The sequence below is a fragment of the Schistocerca gregaria genome, chromosome 2 (genome assembly GCF_023897955.1).
Source record: "Schistocerca gregaria isolate iqSchGreg1 chromosome 2, iqSchGreg1.2, whole genome shotgun sequence".
Taxonomy (NCBI): domain Eukaryota; kingdom Metazoa; phylum Arthropoda; class Insecta; order Orthoptera; family Acrididae; genus Schistocerca; species Schistocerca gregaria.
Window position 1 is genome coordinate 185565953 of NC_064921.1, and position 23952 is coordinate 185589904.

Below are 23952 nucleotides of genomic sequence, written 5' to 3' on the forward strand. Positions count from 1 at the left end.
ATAACTTTTATTTACATTCTGTTTATTCCTCATCCAAAGTCGTGCAGTGTGAGGAATCAAAGTGATCAGCTTGCTGAGGCACTTCCTTTGAATATCCAGCTGATTACGTATCCTGTAGTACTAGGAATACCCTTGTAAGACTGTAGTTTTGCAACGGTAGGACGACGAGGCACTCGAAGCAGTAGAGCAACGCAGACATGAGTAGGGACTTACGCTATGGAGAGGCGGCATATTGTCAGCGAGCAGTTGTCAGGGGTATGTTGCTTTTGCTTTAGTCTATACCTTTTATGGGTTCGGTAATGTTGTGATGAACTCTTGTCGCCGGCGACCTCGAGAACATACCTTGCTCACCATCCGTAGCACTTACTCATTTAATATTTCTTTATGTACATATTTATTTGACAGCAGTCCTCTAACCGGTTTGATGCGGTTAGTCACGAATTATGCTGCTGCGCCAACTTCATCATGTCGGAATAGCACTTGCACGCAACGTCGTCACTGACTTCTTTTCTCTATTCCAATCTCGGTCTTTCTCTACAGTTTTTACCCCCTGCAACTGCCTCTAGCATCGTGGAAGTTATTCCTTGACGTCTTACATGTCCTGTCATACTGTCCCTTCTTGTTGTCAGTGTTTTATCATATCTCGCCGATTCTGTGGAGAACATCGACATTCCTTAGCTTATCAATACATAGTATTCTTCTCTAGCACAATATCTAAAACACTTCCATTCTGTTCTTTCCTTGTTTTCCCAAAGTCTTTGATTCAGCACGATACATTGCTAAGTTCCAAACGCACATCCTCAAAAACGTCTTCCTCAAATGAAGGCCGTTGTTTGACACTAGTAGACTTGTCATGGTGATGAATGCCCTCTCTGCCAGTGACAATCTGCTTTATATCTCTCTCTTGCTTCTTTGGTCATAGGTAACTTTGCTTGCGAGGTAGCAGTATTATTCCACCTCGTCTACTCTGTGTTCATCAGTATTGATGTTAAGTTTATTACTAATCTCATTTGTGCTGCTCCTAATTACTTTCGTTTCCTTCATTTTGCCATCAGTCCATATTCTGTACTCAATGAGTCATAACTTTTCATAGGATTGCGAATTGCTATTCACAATAATCAATTCATCTAATTTATTCAATGGACTTCGCCACTGTCTTGTAGTGTTATTATAACTGGGATATGTCTGACATAAGAATAGCTGCTACTTAAAATTTAATACTGCCGTGTGTACTCCATAATGGATGGTTTCTCAAATCGACCTCCTCATGTGTAATCAGTGAACCATTTCCATTTTAGAAATTACCTGGGGTAAGCGGTGTCATCACGTTTAATACTTCTTTTGGGGTTGGCGTGCTGTATTAGTAGCAGGAAAGGCCAGAACAGTCGAAAGCTATACCTAAAAACACAATTTATTTTCGTTCCTGACAAGTAAAATAACGAAGCCAAATTATTAGACAGGTGGGTTTCAACTATTGGCAGGGGTACTAATGGGCTTAACTGAAGAAGTGGCAAAGAGAGGTAAGAAAAGGAACGTGACAGGACACAAGTACTGAAGATAGCCAAAAAGGAGTCGTATTGGTTGTGGAACGAAACGTGGAAGAAGTGTAGCTAGGAAAAGATGGGAGCATTAGCTTATAAATTTTAAATCGAGAAATGGCCATATATGATAATTTACTTAGATAAAAGTTTGCAGACTCTGAAAAATGGGCTTCGACTTTTCCTTGAGTGCATAAGCACGTCGAATCGTGTGGATGATATAAGGGTTGTTTGTTAAAGATATTTGTGTTGCCATTATGACGAGACGACAGTTCCGAGGTTGCGGGCTGGGGGCACGTGAACTATAGAGACGAAGCAGACTAAGCGTATGGTGTTCAGCGAACCTAAGTGGCCAAAATCATGCTACCTGCAAATCTGAAGTAGTAACATGGTCAAAAAACCAAATACTGCTTCTGTAACGAACGAAACCACTGATTCGCTGCCAACTGGTTACAGGTCTCACCACTCATGCCGTCTTGCGCTACACAGCAGCAATGCAGATGCTCTGATCCACTTCCACCGAATTCTGCGCTCCGCACGTACCTCCGTAGTAGTTGCTTTCCTACACTGTTAAATTTACGTACAGTATGTGTCGAGAAGCATCGCACTCAACAACATACACGATTCCGGTAACTGATAGTGATCTGATGACCAGTGTTGCACAAACGTAAAAAGAATAAAATAAATATAACTGCTATTGGCGGAGTTAAATCATTTAAACAAATGATTGCAGCTGCAGACCCAGTCTCAGCTGCGTGATGGAATTTTGTTGGCATTGAAAGGGAAGATTCTGCCCACTCAAATCCCTTCAGTATCTCCTGCACTACCTCCACGTCTCCGTACGAATGAGGCTGAGGGCTTATTGTGTATAATTAGACTAAATCATTACTTTAATAAAATAGAAGTAGTACGTATTATTTGCTGTTCAAAAATCCCCACGAAGACTTATACTCATAGCCCATTCCCTTATTATTTTTTAACTGTACGCAATTGCTCAAATTCATAACGGGTATCGCCAGCTGTGCTGTTGACCGACCTGGTGTATCCTATTCAACTGGTAGAGGGAAAATTACTGTCTTATCTTTTGTACTTCCCTCTCAATGACCGTTGTGTGGATTAAATATATTTGGAAAAAGGCTCTCAGCTCTTGTGCACGTCTCCTCCAGCAGTGGTCATGTCACATAATGGCGTCCGAGCCGCGCACACGGGCTGAGCAGTAGAGTATTTTCTTATTTCTGTCCACACGGCTTCATGGTTCAGAAATCCACAGCCTACTGTACATCAAATAAGTGCTTCATACATTCTTCAACGTTTCATAAACACAAGAAAATAACATTTTAACAGGATGACGTGCGATAATCGACTTAAGTAAACTATAACTACAATAACTCAACCTTAAAGATTTGTTTACATTGTGTTCAATCGTTATTAGTGATAGTTCGGCATAAATAGGGCGAGTCTAATATAGTTTTTACTGTAAGACTCTACTACCCCAAGGATATTTCACCACAATGGGGTAAAAAGAACAGTAAATTAATGTAAACATAAACAAATGTGTGTCAAGTCGTTGACAGCCTTGGGAAGATGAACCTGTCGGTTCGATACTGGAAGCGACGCAATATTTGTACATAAATAGCATTCTCAGTGGTGACTGGTTGCTGTTTCCTTCCTTGCAACAATCAATCTGTATTTTGTGCACAGAAACGCTCCCAGGATGTCAGTTTTCGACAGAAGACAACATCTCTGTCTTCTGAACAGAAAAATGTTGCCCATTTCAAAAACATTATCGTAATTCTGTCCCTTATTAACGTTAAGAACAGACTTTTTAGATGGTTGCATCGTAAGTGACGTTCAGATTTTCTTATATGATTTTGGCACCAGTTATGGACATTAAAGCTATTTTCTATAGCTGTGGATAGCGGGCTGCTACGATCGTTTCCTGGAGACAGAACTCATCGCGACAACGCAGCATATTTGGATCTAAACCGCCAGATGGAAACTACTTTTAATAAGACTACGTTTGAAGTTAAAAAAAAATTCCATTTTAAAGTATCTGCAACTTGGATTTGTTACTCGCTTGCGTTGTACGTCCATTACCATATGAAAAGAAATATTTACAGTTGTTTTTGAGACAGACGCTGGCGTATTGTTTGTGAGCCGATGTCTTCGGTGGGTATACAAGCCACCCCAAAGGCAGCTACAGACCAGGGGCTTAGCGTGTGTCGCAGGAGACAAAGCTTCCGGCTCAGCGGTGCGTTATGTCCCGCCAAGCGTAAGCGCATCGCTCGCCTTGGAGGTACGCAGCCGTACACCGTCTGCGCTCCCGTTTGCTACGCGGACAACCCGTGCAAACATCCTGCTTGCAGTACGCAGGCGTTGTGTGCGATTTCCCTCAAGTGATGGAATTTTACCCAGCATAACACTGCCAGCCAACACATGGTATATCCTTTCGTTTACGTTAGTTCTACGGTACACATACAACCTCTCTTTCGGTCCATAAATATCGTTCAGTCTTAAATGCATGAGGAAATTACAGGTGTGTACCGAGAAGTGATGAAGAACGTTTTTTCTCTCCACAAAAATAAATATACGCTGTGAACAAAAATTGATGACATACAGTATGTACAAGAACAACGACGGAACATTACGAATATTGAACGTGGACGACATAGTGGGGGAAACAAAAGAATTATTAAGAACTAGGATTAAAATTCAGGGTTAAAGGATGTTAAAGATAAGCCTCACTGGAAACATATCTAAACACTGTGAAATTGAGAAATATATGCAAGGTCTGTTGAATTAAACGGCAAATCTACTAACCACAGAGTAATGACTGCGAATAAACTAAAGAAGGAAGAGAGTATTGAAGATCAGCAAAAACGCCAAATACGATAATCTGATGAGTCGCGTGCGTTACCACAAAATCAGAAGTAAAACCGGGCCGTGCAACTGATTCCAATTTTCGAAGAAATTCAGGAAGTCGGAGCTCAGAAACATATCTTCATTTTCTTCTCTTTTATCAACCCCAAAGGAAACCACCGGTACCACAAGTACGAGGGGAGAGAAATATACGGCTTACCATCTGAATTCATCATTTCAGGACTGCATGTACAAGAGACACCCTCAAAACCAGAAGAACATGCATCTTTATCATCACCTGAAGCTGTGTTCAAAAATGGCTCTGAGCACTATGCGACTTAACTTCTGAGGTCATTAGTCGCCTAGAACTTATAGAACTAGTTAAACCTAACTAACCTAAGGACATCACACACATATATGCCCGAGGCAGGATTCGAACCTGCGACCGTAGCGGTCTCTCGGCTCCAGACTGTAGCGCCTAGAACCGGACGGCCACTCCGGCAGGCGAAGCTGTGTCGGAGGAAAAAATGTACCTTTTCGTTTCTGGAACTTTAAATATTACGACCCTCGATCAGTGAAGAAAAGAGAATGGATCAGGTGTTATAAGTACAAGGTGTGTCTTCACGAAAATGTGTGACGGCTGCTGGTCGTAAACGATAGCGCCGGCGGAAACGAATGTCACAACCGCTGAAAAGTTATTATGTGTAATCTTTCACATTGCCTACAACTGTATGACATTTGTCAGTGATGCATATGGCTCCCCTTACATTAAATAGCACCAAGAATTTTTAATTTTTCCGTTGTTTCAACATTTTAAATTTAGCTGCTTACAGTGAGTAAATATATATTCTGAAGGAATATACCTTTAACATACAAAACTAGTAACTATAATGTATTCACCATTACAATTTAACAAGAGTAGTAAAATATTTACTACCTCTCTGGGTACGAAAAATTGGAAATGATTTATTTAATCCCAACGTACCCTATATACACAGTATATATATCCACATAGTGTTAAGTAACACTAAATTCTAGTATTGGTATCTTATTCTAATGGTTTACCACGACCACGATCCTCTGGTTACAACCTAATGTAATCACTGTCAGTTAAATATAAAGGGTGAGTCACTATCTGTTCCCACCAAGAATACCTCCGAAAGCATGACGCGAGCTGAGAAGTTTGTGGGACAAAAGTTGCATGGCACAATGGGGGCCACAATATGAAGTTGATTTTTTGTTGCTAGGTGGGGTCGCTTCAGAGATATGAAGTTTAACCACTTTTTTTTCTTTTTTTTAATGGTATGCTATATTTCGGTACTTATTTTCTGATAGCGCCTATCGAGACGAATCCAATGATGTTTTACAGTAAGGTCTTTGAATGTCATCGAAGTTAAAAAGGTGGCATGGACGTCCTTTTACAGAAGGTGTTTGAAGTGATGACCATTGGTATCAAAGCAGTGCTGCAGTCTTCTTATCATGGATTGAGTGGTATTCCTTATCACTTCGGCACTTAACGGAGCACATGCTCTGACAATTTTCTCTTGCATATCTTCAGGTGTAGTTGGAACGTCTTTATAAACAATGTGTATTACGAATCTAGAGGCGTCAAGTCTGGCGAACGTGCCGGTCACTACACATCTCCTCCGCGTTCATTTCAACGATTTGGGAACTGTCTCTGCAACTGATTTCTAGCCATCATCATACAATGTGCCGGACTCCCATAGTGTTGATACTGCTTTCTGTTCATTGTTCCTAAAGACATTTCTTCCAATAACAGACCTAATGTCTCTTGCAGGAATGTGGTGTACTTCCTACCATTAAGATTTTCTTCGATGAAATAGGGGTCTATAATTCTGTCCTCCAGAATTCCACACCATACATTCACCGACCACGGTTTTTGGCGTGCAACTTGCCTAGCCAAGGTGGATTTTCAATTTCGGTTTACTCGTTGGTAACTTTCCTTTGAAGGATATGTTCCCAATGCGTTAAAATCCGAGTTGTTCTCTGTTTATCAAACACATATTTAAATGTACTACTTGTAGGGTGAGTACGTTAAGGATATCTTTCAGCGTGTAAGTCTCTAGCACCCAATGAATTTATTTGGCATTCTCTTTAAATGAGAAGCATAGCGGCTTGTTCTCCGAAGAAATACATCGTTCACATTCGCTTGATTCGGCTATACTAGTCCGTTCCTACTAGTGTTGTATTTCGAAACCGTCGAATGGTGTTTACACGTGAATGGTACGTTGGATGGATACGCCGTATTCGGCGAATATTTACTATTTGTAAGATATACGAGACAGAATTTTCAGAGAATCTGCTTCGATAAGTGCCGAATTGATAAGGAATACCACTCAATTTGCAGCACTGCATTGATACCAAAGGTCATCACTTTCAACACTTTCTGTATGTCAGCGTTCATGCCACCCTTTAGACCTTCGTTGACCTTCGTTAACCTTACTGTTAGACATAATTGGAATCGTCTCGATAGCCGCTATCACAAAATAAGTACCAAACTACAGCATACCATTAAAAAAAAGTTGGCCTACAGATCTATGACGCTACCTCATCTAGCAACAAAAAAACAAACGTTATATTATGACCCCCGTTGTTCCGTGCAACATTTGTGCTACAAAATTTTCAGCTACTATCATACTTTTAGAGTTATTCTAGGTGGTTCAAATGGTTCAAATGGCTCTGAGTACTATGGGACTTAACATCTGAGGTCATAAGTCCCCTAGAACTTAGAACTACTTAAATCTAACTAACCTAAGGACATCACACACATCCATGCCCGAAGCAGGATTCGAACCTGCGACCGTAGCAGCAGCGTGGTTTCGGACTGAAACGCCCAGAACCGCTCGGCCACAGCGGCCGGCCCACATTGTTCGCGCAGTGGTAGTGGTACACTCTGCCACGCACAGTTGCTTGCGCAGTACGTATGTAAATGTATGTCATTTCCTGCAGCAAGATGCCGTTGGTGTCAGGTCTGTGCCATTTCGAAACGACGAAATACTGGTAGATAATGATAATTTGTCCATTTTACTGGTTGCTGAGCTCCCTGTTTGTGGATTACAATGAGACAACGTAAGTCGCCGGACAGCGATTTGCACATATACGGGTGGCCACAGTATCTCGTCCACAAGGCATAAAAGGGACAGTCCATTATCGAAGCTGTCATTTGTTCTCAGGTGATTCACGTGAAAAGGTTTCCGACGTGATTATGGCCGCACGACGCTAATTAACAAATGGCTCTGAGCCTTATGGGACTTAACATCTGAGGTCATCAGTCCCCTAGAACTACCTAAACTTAACTAACCTAAGGACATCACACACATCCATGCCCGATGCAGAATTCGAACCTGCGACCGTAGCAGTCGCGCGGTTCCAGACTGTAGCGCCTAGAACCGCTCGGTCACTCTGGTGGGCTATTCTAGGTGGCAATAGTTAGTGAAATACAGAAAGCAAAGTACCTCCTAACGTTAACGCTACAGGGAAGATTTTCGCATTAAATAATCAGATGTGTGATATCAGTGGTTTAGAAACTCAGTAACGTAACTTAATAAAGAACTCGATGAGAAAGCCATCAAGAACCTGAGAAACGCGTATTTTCGCAGAGTGATACTTCATCTTTGTGACCACGAACTGCCCTCATTCGCGTACTTTTAAGAGACTGTCTGTGGGCGATAACATCACGCAAAGCGTGAAGGCACGCCGTGTCGCAGCTGGCGCCTTGGCAACCACTACAATAGAAATTAGCTTCGAGTTCGGTGCTGATATGCAGGGTGGTGAATAGAGGGTGAATAGAGTTGTACAAGTGATTGGAACAGTCCACTGGCCACGAGAAGTTAAATGAAGCGGAAGTGCCGAAGAGGGACGAAAGAGGACTGTTCATCGGAGCGGAAAGCGGGCAAGTTCAGGCGCGACTGAGGTCATAGCGTTTCCGTCATCACTACAACTGCGTAAATAGGGAAAAGACGAAAAGTGTACATTATGACGCATACAGGTATGCGAGTATGGTAGGCGTACTCGGTCGAAGCAATACTATTCCTACTACGACAGTCCAATAGTACTTTTATTTGATCAAATGTACACAGTTTACGTATAATAGAGATGAAATAGGCTATGGAGCGCACCTGCCTCAATTTCCGAAACTGGTTCAATAATGCACCACAGCCGACAACTAACCAAAACCCGATCACATGTAGTATCTCCATAAACACATGGTTAGTTCAATGAATACGAGACTAACTGATCAATGTAAGTTACACTGGACACCTGAAGTTTTGCTGAAGAGAAAGTAATAACGGGTAATCTCCGAAGAAGCGTAACACGAAGTCCAATGATCTCAGATAAGATGATTTATCAGATACGATTATCAGCATTATAAGATTGGTCTCTGTTGTCTGCAGAAAATTACAGTCATCGGTTGATCGAACAAAATTCACCAAGATTTGAACAATATTTACAATTTATGTAATGAGTGGTTGCTCTATATAAAAATGGTCAAGTGTAAGGAAAGTTCATAAAAAATCATAGCATCTGATTACAAGACTGGCGGTGAACATATTGAGCACATCACATTGTGTACATGTTTAGCGGTAGTATGAAATGGAGTGACAAGGTAAATTAATTTATGAGACAAGGTGAATATTTTGGAAGCGCAAACCACAAGAAACATGAAGTCGCATACAAGGGCCTAGAGCGAACTATGGGATATTGTCACAGCGCCGGCAGGAGTGGCCGTGCGCTTCTAGGCGCTACAGTCTGGAGCCGAGCGACCGCTACGGTAGCAGGTTTGAATCCTGCCTCGGGCATGGATGTGTGTGATATCCTTAGGTTACTTAGGTTTAACTAGTTCTAAGTTCTAGGCGTTTGGAATCCTTATCAAGTAATGACGACGACAGACGTCAAATGAATTCAGACGCGGGCTGTTAGGAGAGTAATAGGTAGGTATTGCCCATACGAAAATATGAGAGAAATGCAATGCTAGCGGAAGTTACCCTGTAGGGTAGATTTAAAAAACCTGTATCCGAAGAAAATCGTGCTACCATTATGCTGTGTACCACAGAGCTCTCAACAGATATCCTTATTTGAACCGAATCACACGAGTTCGGGAAAGAAACCTCTAGACAACCAGTATGGGATCCATAGTTCCGAAGAGGGAATACACTCACAGTCTAGATTAAAGAAGCCAATCTGGGCAACAGAAGGAACGCACGTGTTGGATATGATATTCCTTGGAATCAAATGTAAGCAACCAGAAAAGATTTTTCCCTCTGGAATTCCAGCAGTAATCGCATAACGTTCCATGGTATCGTAAATAAACACAATTGATATCGTCCTGGGCGGTAATCCAGATTCCGTTACAAACGCCACCCAGCAAAAGTCTGCAGAAAACGTGACCACGAGTCAGACCGCTACCACGGCACGCTCCCAGTAGCTACACCAGTTAACCATATGCGTCAGGTCTCTTCTCTTAAACCAACATACTGTTACCGTAGTCCATACGCCCCTAGCTCGTCTACAGTTCTATTTCATTTAAATTTTTCATCCATTATCTATGAACAGAAATATATTACCCTTATTTTGAGTAAAGTTTCAGATGCACATGATATTCATACTTTGATATGTAAAAACATTATAGCTTATTTCTTACATTATAATTGGCCATTTACTGAAATATGACATTACAGTTTATTATGATGAATGCAACTTTTGATTCTACGTTCATCCTCAATTTAACCATTGTAATACATAAGCAAAATCTTACGGCGCTTTTGTTCTGGACACAGTGCCGGTGATTTGACACTCATATCAATGCTGGTTCTCTTCACTGTACAATTTCTTCACCGGATCACAGTGTAAAACACGTAAGGTCTGATTAGGTATTTCACAACTATAAACCTGTCACTGTTTATACATAGTATTTGCTTATCTTCGACATTCAGTGCAGTGCCTTACGATCTATTCTACTAAGCTTTACTTCTCTTTTCAAGGTTTAAATTAATTTCACCTCTCTAGCTCGCATACTTCATACAGCATCTGCAATTAACACTTGATTACTCCAGCGTTTGTGAAACTAATGTGTTTGTTACTTAAGTGAATCTTGGGTCACGGTTTGCAAATGTTGAGCTTACTATAGAACATACAACAGTGGGTTCTAGTAGCATCCCCAGAATGTAACAACACTCACACATTTCGTTTGTTGTAACTTTAAACTTATTTCATGTAAATTTTTGTAAAAATCAAAAAGAAAAATAATCATTTGTAAGTGTACCTTATTTTGAACGAAAGTATTTATTTTTATTAGTGCACAAAGACATTAACTACAAAAAGAAGCCTCTGCGGAAAAGCAAGAAAATGCGTAAGACACATCTGGAGATGGATTTCTAATGTATCCGAAACAGATAATGGTTCAATTTAAATAAACTATTGTAAACATATTCAAGGCCGGCTGCTGTTTTTAAATTATATTTAAATTATATAATTTATTTACAGGCTACTATAAATGAATCATTTGTTTTCAAAGTTCTGTATTTTCCACTGAATTATATGTTCAGTTTTGATTGGTGCGTCACAGAGTTTGTACTGTGTCCACCAGTTGGCGATACGAGCTCAGTGCCTTGACAAATTGGCGACATAGCAAGAAAAGTTAGGAATATGCTAGATGTTTGTTATAATAGTGCAGCGTGCATTCAGAAGAAATAATGGAAAAGAACTGCCATGTTAACAGAGCGGTGTGCGTTGATATCGACAATTTAGTGACAGAAAAATACCAGCTCACCAAGTGTGCCAGATAGACCATAGAGAGACTGAGGAAACGTGCCTTACACAGTCCAAAACAGTCAACGGCCTGCGCAAGTCACAAACGTTAAATTTACAGCCGTCGCCTTTAATTTTGCAGCGCAGTGCAAGAAGTGCTTCAGAATGAGCATTTCGCCTCCGAGCTAATATTCAGCACCGAAGCAACCTTCCATTATTTGTAAAGGTAAACTGCCACAATGTGAGACGGTGGGACATGAAATTCTGGTGCATGAACGTAATTCGCCGAAGGTCAATGTTTTGTGTGCGATATCACAGACGAAGCAATATGGCAACGTTTTCCTCTACGAGAAGACTGTGAAGGGCATGTTTTACCTTGATATGTTGCAGTTGCTTCCACAACTGACTGCTGATTGTGAGAATTTAGTTTTCCAAAGAGACGGGACAGCCAGTTTGTCACTAGTTGAACGATGTACGTCCGAGTGGTGAAGGTGATTGGCTCTGTTCGCTAGACCCCGCTGATTACCTGAACTAACGCTTTGTGTCTTTTTCCTTGGGAATGTACATTTAGAACACTGGATATTACAGAGACCGCTTCAGTGATGCTGGAACGAACTTGGCTACCGCGTGTCGTATGACGAGACACATTACCAAAATTCTTACTAAACCCAGTTGCCTCAAACTAGGAAGAACAATAACCTTTTTGAAATCAGACATTTGTAGAGTGCAAAATGGGAACTTGGTGACTTTGTGATTCTATTCATGCATCGGTCATGTTCATACAAGGTGATCCAGACACACAGTTATAGGTGTTGTAGAGACTGCTCACAACAATATTTGGTATTCAACTTATATCTGGAGATACGCCGTTTGGAAGGTAAGCAATAGAAGGCAATACACGTTAACACAGGAGGGTGTTATGTATCACATAATTCTTTGTATGGCGTCGTGTAAACGGGTCCTCAGATATTATCACCCGTCACCTTCAGAGGCTGCAGGCATTTGGTCAGTCCGATTTTGCAACACATGCTGATTACAGCATGGTTGATACACCGTTGTGTCAGCGTTCCAGAATTCCTCGGAACATTCTTTTCTCAACAAACGGTCTGCTCAACCGTCGAAACAGCAAAATCTGGGATGAGGAAAGACCTTACGTCAATCACACCCATATGGATTTCAACATTGTTTCGGTATTAATGTGGGGGCTGGTATTATTCACGGTCGTCTGATTCGCCCCTATATTCTACCGGCCAGTCTAAGAGGTCACAGGTACTTGGTCTTCAATCAGAATGTACTGATGCAGTATTTGAGGAATGTGTCATTGCGTATCCGTTGGAGGACGCGGTTCCAACACAATGGTGCGCCAGCCCGCTCTTCACGCGACGTCCGCCAGGACCTTGCAACAAACACTCGAGGACAAGTCGATAGGCCGCTGTGGACAAACTCATTGGGCACTACGACAGCCCTACTTAACATCTCTGCTTTCTTGTGGGGCTGCTTGAAGAATATTACTTGCGGGACTCACGTGGAGTCACAGGACGATCTCCTTGCCCGTGTAATGGCTGAAGGGGAGGCCATTCAGGTCCACTCCAGAACTTTTGGACCACATGTTGGTGAACATTCACAGTGGTACGATTTGGTTGATACATCGTATATTTTGGCATTTGTAGTCCACAGACTTGTCTGCAGCCTACTACAGAGTGTGAAGCAGGAACGACTACCACCCCGTCCAGCCTTTTGGACATTTTACTTTTCTGTCTATGGATTCAAACTATACCGAAAATTACGAAATACTTAATACATACGAATAACGTTCAGAAAGTCGACGATATCAACCTTCAGTTAAACCATATCAAACCAATATCACTGTAGGGCTGTTGTCCCATGGGGAAGCTATGATTGAAGTATCTTCAGTATGGCGAACAGACACAGAATCTATTCGTGCCGTCATTTTGAAGCCCAGATCACGCCTTCTTCCTCGTGGAAGGACGCCGTCCCTCCCCTTTCGCTGAGTTGACGACACTCCAGTGAACCCAACTTCAGTACCGGGAGACCAGGCCTTGCAGGCCAGAACAAAACTTAAACCTCACTCTGGTTAGATTGGCTACGAGCTCTTCTTTGTGCCGGCGGACGGTTAGTGGGTCTCTGTAACAAAAGTGATAGAAGACGTCCTCATGTTCTCAGTTGCATGCCATTGCTATTTGTAACAGGTACGTGGAGTTCAGTAAACACAGGCGTTGGCGCTATTTGTATGTCTCCGTGGTTGCTTACTGTTCTCAGTAGCAGCCACAGAACTTACAACTCTGGTTAGTATTGTTCCGCATTAGAGGTAAAGCAACCGCAATTACTTTGGTCGATGACTATAAGAAAGTCAACAGTTTGCATATCGGTCGGTAGTTGCGACAGAACTAACTATGCTTGCGTGATTGTGCTTTTTACTGCCGTCCGCAGCTCGTGGTCGTGCGGTAGCGTTGTCGCTTCCCACGCACGGGTTCCCGGGTTCGATTCCCGGCGGAATCAGGAATTTTCTCTGCCTCGTGATGACTGGGTGTTGTGTGATGTCCTTAGATTAGTTAGGTTTAAATAGTTCTAAGTTCTAGGGGACTGATGACCATAGATGTTAAGTACCATAGTGCTCAGAGCCATTTGAACCATTTGTACTGCCCCTGTCTGGGCTGAAGTTTATTTTTTCAATAGGTAATAATAATAATGACAATTTATCTCTGTGTACAAACTCCCTCTCTAATCAAGGGCTGGGCGAAATAACAGAGCCCTCGTTTATAGGGTAAAATGGTTCAAATGGCTCTAAGAACTATTGGGACAACATCTGTGGTCATCAGTCACCTAGACGTAGAACTACTTAAACCTAACTAACCTAAGGACATCACACACATCCATGCCCGAGGCAGGATTCGAACCTGCGACCGTAGCAGCAGCGCGGTTCCGGTCTGAAACGCCTAGAACCGCTCGGCTACAGTGGTCTGCCCACATTGTTCCCTCTGTGGTAGAGGTACACTCTGCCACGCACCTTATAGTTACTTGCGGAGTACGTATGTAAATGGATGTCTTTTCCTGCAGCAAGACGCTGTCGGTGTCAGGTCTGTGCTAGTCCGATGTGTATAATATCCGATACTTTAATTATAACAGGTTACCTCGCATTTCCATTTGTGTTTTTGAGGAAGTATATGCATGATGATAACAGGTTGTCCTAATCCTGGCCTGTAGAGTTCCCTGTTCTTCCTACAGCCATTAATAATAAGTAATCCCTGCTAGAAGACGTGATGTCTGATGCGGGACGCAGACAATTAGTAGGTATGTACCTCTTAATTGGGAATCGGAAGCCAAGCAGCCATTTTAATTTCTCCCACCCCTATCGCCAAGATCGTTCTCTTAAAAGAGAACCGATGGAAACCGCAACGTCGACACGTTCTTTCAGAGTCGTTTATCTTCCAAATGGCGCATTCCCGGACGTAGATTTTTAACCAAATTTTGCTGTCCTGAGTCCCCTCTACAACCGCTGCACCTTGTCTGTGTAGGATGTCCATAAATGTTTATCCTGATTTCAAGATCCAATATTAATTATATAGTTATGACGTAAGGTTTGTTTTTGTTACAGGTCTACTAATGAACCCATAAAGTTTCTGTACAGCTGTGTCTCATCCAAAAAATTCGCTACCAGCAGTTCTGTCTGAGCTAAATGGTACAGATGGCTTCCCCGAGGAGGAAGCTCATTGTGTTGTGTGGCTATCAGAAGTCATATCATCGATTACTGTGCAGCGAAAGTTTGTGTCTCAGTATGGAAAGAAAGCGCCTGATGGCAAGTTAGTCAGAACATGAATGGAAACTTTATGGCAACAAGGTCGGTTCAGAAACGGGCAAGCAGAGGGAGACGACCTGATGAGACTGTGCAGACGGTTTACTACGCATTCACAAGGTCGCAACAGAGCTTCAAATGCCAAAGAGTACAGTGTTAGAGATTTGCAAACTTCTTAAATTGTTTGTTTACAGGCTCCAAACTGTTCATGCATTACTACCAGATAATCATCCAAAACGTTATTAGTTTTCAATGGACATACCGACCGGTTGGATGACAATTATTTCTTGAAGCGTGTGCTACATTAGTGTTAGCGGCTCCCTTAACCACCTTAACGTCCAGATCGGAAGATCAGAAAACCCTCATGCATGCGAGCACACATTCGGGACAGTCAAAAGATTAATGTATGATATGGATTCATGTGTGATCAAATGATTGGCTCGTTTTTCTTCCTTGAAAGCAATGAAAGTTGGTATTTTCTCGTGGATGTGTTTGTGAATTACGCCGTTCCCAAGCTATAGGACATGCAAGACACTATCACCTTTCACCAAGATGACGTTTCCCGTCTTTGGGCTCGAGAAGTCTGCGATTTCCTTAAAGAAATATTCGCCAACAGGCGTACTGGCAGAATGTCAAGGCGCCCGAGATCACCTGGTGTTAACTTGGGGGTTATGTAAAAGATATCGTGTACAGTACAGCATTTTATGGTATTGTGACATTGTATCAGAGGTTCATTGGCACAGGCGCACCAGACATGTTGCAGAATGTGTGGCAAGAGATTGAATGCTGACCTGACGCTCCGCGTGTTGCCAGGGGTGCACACGTTGAAGTGATTTAAATGTTGCAGTGTATTGTCTAATGTAATGCTTACATAACGTTCAAAATGGGTAGAGGCATATGTAGCGTAACGCAGTAAAGAGTTACAGTGTTTTGTTATCAGAGTAAACATTTATAGAAACTCTTTACTTTTTTCCAAATATACATATTTGGAAGAGGATCCCATAGGCCAACGAAAAATATTTTTCAAAAACTTTTTTTGCTTTGCTAGCTGATCTTTATAGATTTTTATGTGCTGAATCCGAATCTTCATCAATTTTCTAATGACACGTCCGAGAAAAACGCCTTCTTTTAGGTTAGCTTCTGAAAGGTATGCAAACTTATGACAGAAATACTTAAAACATGATCCATCTTTAGGCAAAGCCTTTACAAACTGTTTCATTAGGCCTAACTTCATTTGCAGAGGTGGTAATAGTTGGTTTTTTTGGATCTACATGGATTTTGCGTAGAACGTTCTTCTCACCAGGTTTTAAAGACTCCCTCACAGGCCAGTTCTTTCTGCACCAGTGTTGATCCCTAGCCCTATTGTCCCATTCACACAATAAACATGGAAATTTCTTAAAGCCACCTTGCTGACCAAGGAGCATCCATGTTAGTTTAGATCGCCACATATCATCCAACCATGAGCAGTATAGCATAATTTATTTAGCACTATTTATAGGATTTCATAGCTTTCTTTCATATGCACAGAATGCCCAATAGGCATAGATGTACACTCCTGGAAATTGAAATAAGAACACCGTGAATTCATTGTCCCAGGAAGGTGAAACTTTATTGACACATTCCTGGGGTCAGATACATCACATGATCACACTGACAGAACCACAGGCACATAAACACAGGCAACAGAGCATGTACAATGTCGGCACTAGTACAGTGTATATCCACCTTTCGCAGCAATGCAGGCTGCTATTCTCCCATGGAGACGATCGTAGAGATGCTGGATGTAGTCCTGTGGAACGGCTTGCCATGCCATTTCCACCTGGTGCCTCAGTTGGACCAGCGTTCGTGCTGGACGTGCAGACCGCGTGAGACGACGCTTCATCCAGTCCCAAACATGCTCGATGGGGGACAGATCCGGAGATCGTGCTGGCCAGGGCAGTTGACTTACACCTTCTAGAGCACGTTGGGTGGCACGGGATACATGCGCACGTGCATTGTCCTGTTGGAACAGCAAGTTCCCTGGCCGGTCTAGGAGTGGTAGAACGATGGGGTCGATGACGGTTTGGATGTACCGTGCACTATTCAGTGTACCCTCGACGATCACCAGAGGTGTACGACCAGTGTAGGAGATCGCTCCCCACACCATGATGCCGGGTGTTGGCCCTGTGTGCCTCGGTCGTATGCAGTCCTGATTGTGGCGCTCACCTGCACGGCGCCAAACACGCATACGACCATCATTGGCACCAAGGCAGAAGCGACTCTCATCGCTGAAGACGACACGTCTCCATTCGTCCCTCTATTCACGCCTGTCGCGACACCACTGTAGGCGGGCTGCACGATGTTGGGGCGTGAGCGGAAGACGGCATAACGGTGTGCGGGACCGTAGCCCAGCTTCATGGAGACGGTTGCGAATGGTCCTCGCCGATACCCCAGGAGCAACAGTGTCCCTAATTTGCTGGGAAGTGGCGGTGCGCTCTCCAGCGGCACTGCGTAGGATCCTACGGTCTTGGCGTGCATCCGTGCGTCGCTGCGGCCCGGTCCCAGGTCGACGGGCACGTGCATCTTCCGCCGACCACTGGCGACAACATCGATGTACTGTGGAGACCTCACGCCCCACGTGTTGAGCAATTCGGCGGTACGTCCACCCGGCCTCCCGCATGCCCACTATACGCCCACGCTCAAAGTCCGTCAACTGCACATACGGTTCACGTCCATGCTGTCCCGGCATGCTACCAGTGTTAAAGACTGCGATGGAGCTCCGTATGCCACGGCAAACTGGCTGACACTGACGGCGGCGGTGCACAAATGCTGCGCAGCTAGCGCCATTCGACGGCCAACACCGCGGTTCCTGGTGTGTCCGCTGTGCCGTGCGTGTGATCATTGCTTGTACAGCCCTCTCGCAGTGTCCGGAGCAAGTATGGTGGGTCTGACACACCGGTGTCAATGTGTTCTTTTTTCCATTTCCAGGAGTGTATATATGTTACCATTGTGTAATAAAAGAGCCTTTAAACTAGTTTTGAAGAGTCAATAAACAGTCTCCAGTCTTTCTTTTTGTAATCAATAACAAACTCATTCGTCAGACCGGGAATGTGTCAGCGGCTCACTAAATCACCTTCTCGTTGAAAGAACTTGCAAAATTACTGCTCTCTTTCTACACATGTATATGCTAGTTCCAACTGCCAATAAGATTTTCTTTTAATCTAGAGCCAAGCAATTCAGCTCTTTCTTTCGTTAAGTCCAGATCCCTAACCAAATCGTTAAGCTTGGTCTGAGTAAACAATTTGGGCTCTAGACTTCGTTTTACAGTGGAATTAATTATCATCAGGTTCATCTAAATCACATTGTACATTAGAAAATAAGTTGGAAAAGAATTTAAATCATTTGGTGGTTCAGTAACCGGCAAAACTACACCATGCCCTAGTTGTCGGATGGCGGACGGAAGGTAAAGGTAGCTTATTACGTTCTTGTTTTTCGAATTATAACCAGTAATAAGAACACTGAAAAAGTAGCTATCATTGAAATGATTCCTTGGCTTCCTCCACATCCATAGGAACAGAAAATCTAAAGGCTTTTTTCTCATTTTTGGACCATTTTCTCAGATCTTCAACACACACATAACACACCTTATACGTAGCCCAAGATTTATCTTGATCACCAAGCTTAGGTCCAAAGTATGATACACAAACCTTTTTCACAAAGAGTGTAATGTTTCTTTGGTGTTTTTTAATCACAAATTCACCACAAACATAACAAAAACTGTCAGCAGAGTTTTTACAACCACTATTAGACACTGTACAGCGCACATGCACAGGAAACGGGAAAGTGAGGTTAGGTTGACACTAAACGAAACACAAAAATAGAATCGACCTTTCTTTGCCCTCAAATGTTTCTTAGCAGTGCTAACAACGTCATCTACAGTCATTACACTTCCCTTTTAAATTATTTTAACTACACTACTGGCCATTAAAATTGCTACACCAAGGAGGAATGGAGATGATAAACGGGTATTCACTGGAAAAATATACTAGAACTGACATGTGATTACATTTTCACATAATTTGGGTGCATAAATCCTGAGAAATCAGTACCCAGAACAACCACCTCTGGCCGTAATAACAGCCATGATAAGCCTGGGCATTGAGTCAAACAGAGCTTGGATGGCGTGTACAGGTACAGCTGCCCATGCAGCTTCAACACGATACCACAGTTCATCAACAGTAGTGACTGGCGTATAATGACGAGCCAGTTTCTCGACCACCATTGACCATACGTTTTCAACTGGTGAGATATCTGGATAATGCGCTGGCCAGGGCAGTAGTAGAAGATTTTCTGCATCCAGAAAGGCACGTACAGGACCTGCAACATACGGTCGTGCATTATCCTGCTGAAATGTAGAGTTTCGCAGGGATCGAATAAAAGGTAGAGCCACGGGTCGTAACACGTCAGAAATGTAACTTCCACTGTTCAGAGTACCGTCAATGCGAACAAGAGGTGACCGAGACAGGTAACCAATGTCACCCCATACCATCACGACGGCTGATACACCAGTATGGCGATGACGAAATACACGCTTCCAATGTGCGTTCACCTCTATGTCGCCAAACACGGATGCGACCATCATGATGCTGTAAACAGAACCTGGATTCATCCGAAAAAATGACGTTTTGCCATTCGTGCACCCACGTTCGTCGTAGAGTACACCGTCGCAGGCGCTCCTGTCTGTAATGCAGCGTCAAGGCTAACCGCAGCCATGGTCTCCGAGCTGATGGTCATTGCTGCTGCAAACATCGCCGAATTGTTAGGGCATATGGTTGTTGTCTTGCAAACGTACCCATCTGTTGATTCAGGAATCGAGACTTGGCTGCACGACCCGTTACAGCCATGCGGGTAAGATGCTTGTCATCTCGACTGGTAGTGATACGAGGCCGTTGGGATGCAGCCTTATTACCCTCCTGAACCCACCGATTCCATATTCTGATAACAGTGATTGGATCTCGACCAACGTGAGCATCAATGTCGCGATACGATAAACCGCAATCGCGATAGGCTACAATCCGGTCTTTCAATGTCGGAAAGGTGATGGTACGCATTTCTCCTCCTTACACCAGGCATCACAATAACGTTTCACCAGGCAACGCCGGTCAAGTGCTGTTTGTCTATGAGTAATCGGTTGGAAACTTTCCTCATGTCAGCACGTTGTAGGTGTCGCCACCTGAGCCAACCTTGTGTGAATGCTCTGAAAAGTTACTCATTTGCATATCACAGCATCTTCTTCCTGTCGGTTAAATTTCGCGTCTATAGCACGTCACTTTCGTTGTGTAGCAATTTTAATGCCAAGTAGCGTACATAAAATCTTTTACATTGTTTATAAATCTTTTAATTGAATAAATGTAACTGTAAAATGTGAAGAAATGGTGGGTGACACAGGTTTTTATCATATTTGGATTTCCCACCCTAAAAAACATAAGAATAAGGTATTTTCAGCAAAAAAGGTTTTTTCATCGTTGGCCTGTGTAATTTGCCGTAGGCCCATGTTTGTATTTATTGGGCAGTCAATCGGAGGTTAATTTAGGATGAGCTCTCGAAATGTGTTGCTAAGTGATCCGTGCCCTGCCGGCTTCCGGTCGGAGAATCGCCGGCAGCCTCTGGAATTGGCCGCCGCCTGCTTCCGCGTATGCGAGTTGGGCGCGCCGCCACGCATCCACGCGCCGTCGTGCTGAAGCTCATCAGCCGGCGGTCTCCGGCACGACGCCCTGAAATGGGTTTCCTGGCCGGGCGTGCAATCAGCTGGCCTGGTGACGTGAGGTGTGTGTGTGTGAGTGAGTGTGTGTGTGTGTGTGTGTGTGTGTGTGTGTGTATGTGTGCGTGTCTGTGTGTGGGTCTGTGTGTGTGTCAGAGGACAGCAGGCGGGAGGCGGGCAATACGCCACCCCTGCAGTCGGTCCCAGGCGCGTAATCGCCCCTCGCATTCAATATCGCTCTAGGCCCGGCTGGATGGCGCTACACATGTTGCGACAGCCAAAAATACCGACGTGGTGGGAGCTGGTATTGTGGAGAGGCACTCGAACTCGAACTTGCTTCGGAATCTTTCAATCATCACCCACCTCACAGTGGCTTCCTTTTCTTTTATTTACTGTTTCACTGACAATTGAAGACGTTATTGCAAGCAGACAAGTAATGTTTACATAATTTCGAGTAAAGCGCAAAAACTGTCCACAAACTGGAAAAAAAATTGTCTTTTACCAGCATTTATTTACGTCACCAGGACACTGTAATAGATTATTACATAACCAAACAAAAATGTATAACGATATTTATTAAATTTAAAAAGTAAGAGCCCACGGAATATCAGACCAACTGTGTGGCTGGACTGAAGAGTTTTTAGCAATCAGAACACAACATGTTGTTCTCAATTGAGAGACGTCTACAGACGTTAAAGTAACTTCTGACATGCCACACGGGGGTGTCATGGGACCATTGCTTTTCACAATATACATAAATGACGTAGCAGATAGTGTCGGAAGTTTCATGCGGCTTTTCGCGGATGATGCTGTAGTAGACAGAGCATTTGCAGCATTAGAAAATTTCAGCGAAATGCAGGAAGATCTGCAGCGGATACATTACAAATGTAATGTGTTGCGAATACATAGAAAGAAGGATCCTTTATTGTATATGATAGTAGAACAAACACTGGTAGCAGTTACTTCTGTAAAATATCTGGGAGTATGTGTACTGAACGATTTCAAGTGGAATTATCATATAAATTTAATTGTTGGTAAGGCGGGTGTCAGGTTGAGATTCATTGGGAGAGTCCTTAGAAAATGTAGTCCATCAACAAAGGAGGTGGCTTATGAAACACTTGTTCGACCTATGCTTGAGTATTGCTCATAAGTGTGGTATCCGTACCAGGCCGGGTTGACAGAGGAGATGGAGAAGATCCAAAGAAAAGCGGCGCGTTTCGTCACAGCGTTATTTGGTAAGCGTCATAGCGTTACGGAGATGTTTAGCAAACTCAGGTGGCAGAGTCTGCAAGAGAGGCACTCTGTATCGCGGTGTAGCTTGCTGTCCAGGTTTCGAGAGGGTGCGTTTCTGGATGAGGTATCGAATATATTTGCTTCCCCCTACTTATACCTCCCGAGGAGGTCACGAATGTAAAATTAGAGAGATTCGAGCGCGCACGGAAACTTTCCGGCAGTCGTTCTTCCCGCGAACCATACGCGACTGGAACAGGAAAGGGAGGTAATGACAGTGGCACTTAAAGTGCCCTCCTCCACGCACTGTTGGGTGTCTTGTGGAGTATAAATGTAGATGTAGATGTAGAATTGTCTCTCTCTTGCACGAAAAAACTTTATTTTACGATTATGATATATAATGAATGAACAACTAGTAGCATTTTGCAGGTTGCTGAAAATTACGAGAAGTTTAAAAATGACAAAAACGTGGATACTCTGATGAGAGTCATACCTGTTCAAGGTTAATACGTTCAGTGTGCTTCTCCTTCTGATACACTGGATGTAGCTTACGTTAACAGTTCTGTCGCAAATCCACTTATTACAAAATTCGATGTCTTTATATTTCTCAGATGTAACCGGCAGCGGCGCTTCATAAAATTTTTCCTTGGGAAAATGTGTAGCTGAGGCTTCCTGAACGACGAAATACTGGTAGATAACGATAATTTGTCCATTTTACTGGGTGCTGAGCTCCGTGTTTGTGGATTACACTGACACAATGGAAGTCACGGTATAGCGATATGCACATATACGGGTGGCTTTAGTATCTCCTACGCAAGGTATAAAAGGGACAGTCCATTAGCGGAGCAGTCATTTGTACTTATATGATTCACGTAAAAAGGTTTCCGACGTCATTATGGCCTTACGACTGGAATTAACAGGCTCTGACGCGGAATAGTAGTTGGAGCTAGACATATCTGATATTTAATTTCTGAAATCGTTAGGGAATTCTATAATACGAGATCCTCCGTGTCAACACTGTGCCGAGGACACAAAATTTCAGGCATTTCCGGTAATTGACTGGAAATGGTTATGATCGGCTACTTGGTGATCATTTGAAACCGAACAATGATGCAATTCTTTTGGAAAACAAAGCGCCATGTCACCGGGCCACAATTGTTCGCGATTGGTTTGAAGAACATTCTGGACAATTCGACCGAATGACTCGGCCCCTCATGACACGAATCTCATAGAAAATTTATGGGACATAGTTAGTGTACAAAATCCTGCAACGGCAACAGTTTAACAATTATGGACGGCTAAATCGGCAGCACGTCTCAATATTTCTGCAGAGGACTTCCAACGACTTCTTGAGTATATGCCAGGTTGAACTGGACTACTCTGGGGTAGAGATGGTTCGACACGCTATTAGGAGGTATCCCTCTATTTTTGTCACCTCAGTGTATGTAATTTGAAGACATACAGCAACAACACCTTTTAAGTTACTTTTATTTAAGCCAATACTCGTCTGAGTCTTTCAGCCGTCATCAATTGTCGCAATACGTAATGGAATCCTCAAAAGTACATCGTTAAAACTTCGACAGCCGTTTGGATGGTACAGTTAACTTTCTGCTCACCTTATTGTTATTCTTATCATGGTGTTTATAAATGTGGCAAACATTTTTCATTTGTATCTCGCACAAAAAAAGCGCAGTATCCATCATGTCACCAACATGGCAGATAGGGCACTGTTTTTGTGTGAGATACAAATGAAAAATTGTGCCACATTTATAAACCCCAAAATCGGAATATCAGGCAGAGTGGAAAATCAGCTGCGACGTTTTAATGATGTACTAACTGAAGATTCAGATATGTATTTAGCCAGTGAAGATGGGTTAAAGCCGGAAACGCGTATTGGCATGAACAAGAGTACATAAAAAAGTTGCTGGCTGCTGTAATTCTTCCACTGACTTGATGGAACACTACAGTGAACTACATGCTTGTGTTCGGTGGAGTATTCAAAG

At 43.1% G+C, this 23952-nt stretch overlaps 1 protein-coding gene across 1 annotated transcript in view; it reads right to left on the reverse strand.

The window, feature by feature from the left end:
• The window catches only part of LOC126336648 (probable G-protein coupled receptor CG31760), a 1468739-nt gene that overhangs the window by 985231 nt on the left and 459556 nt on the right, over window positions 1-23952 (reverse strand). The gene's annotated exons all lie outside the window — the stretch shown is intronic.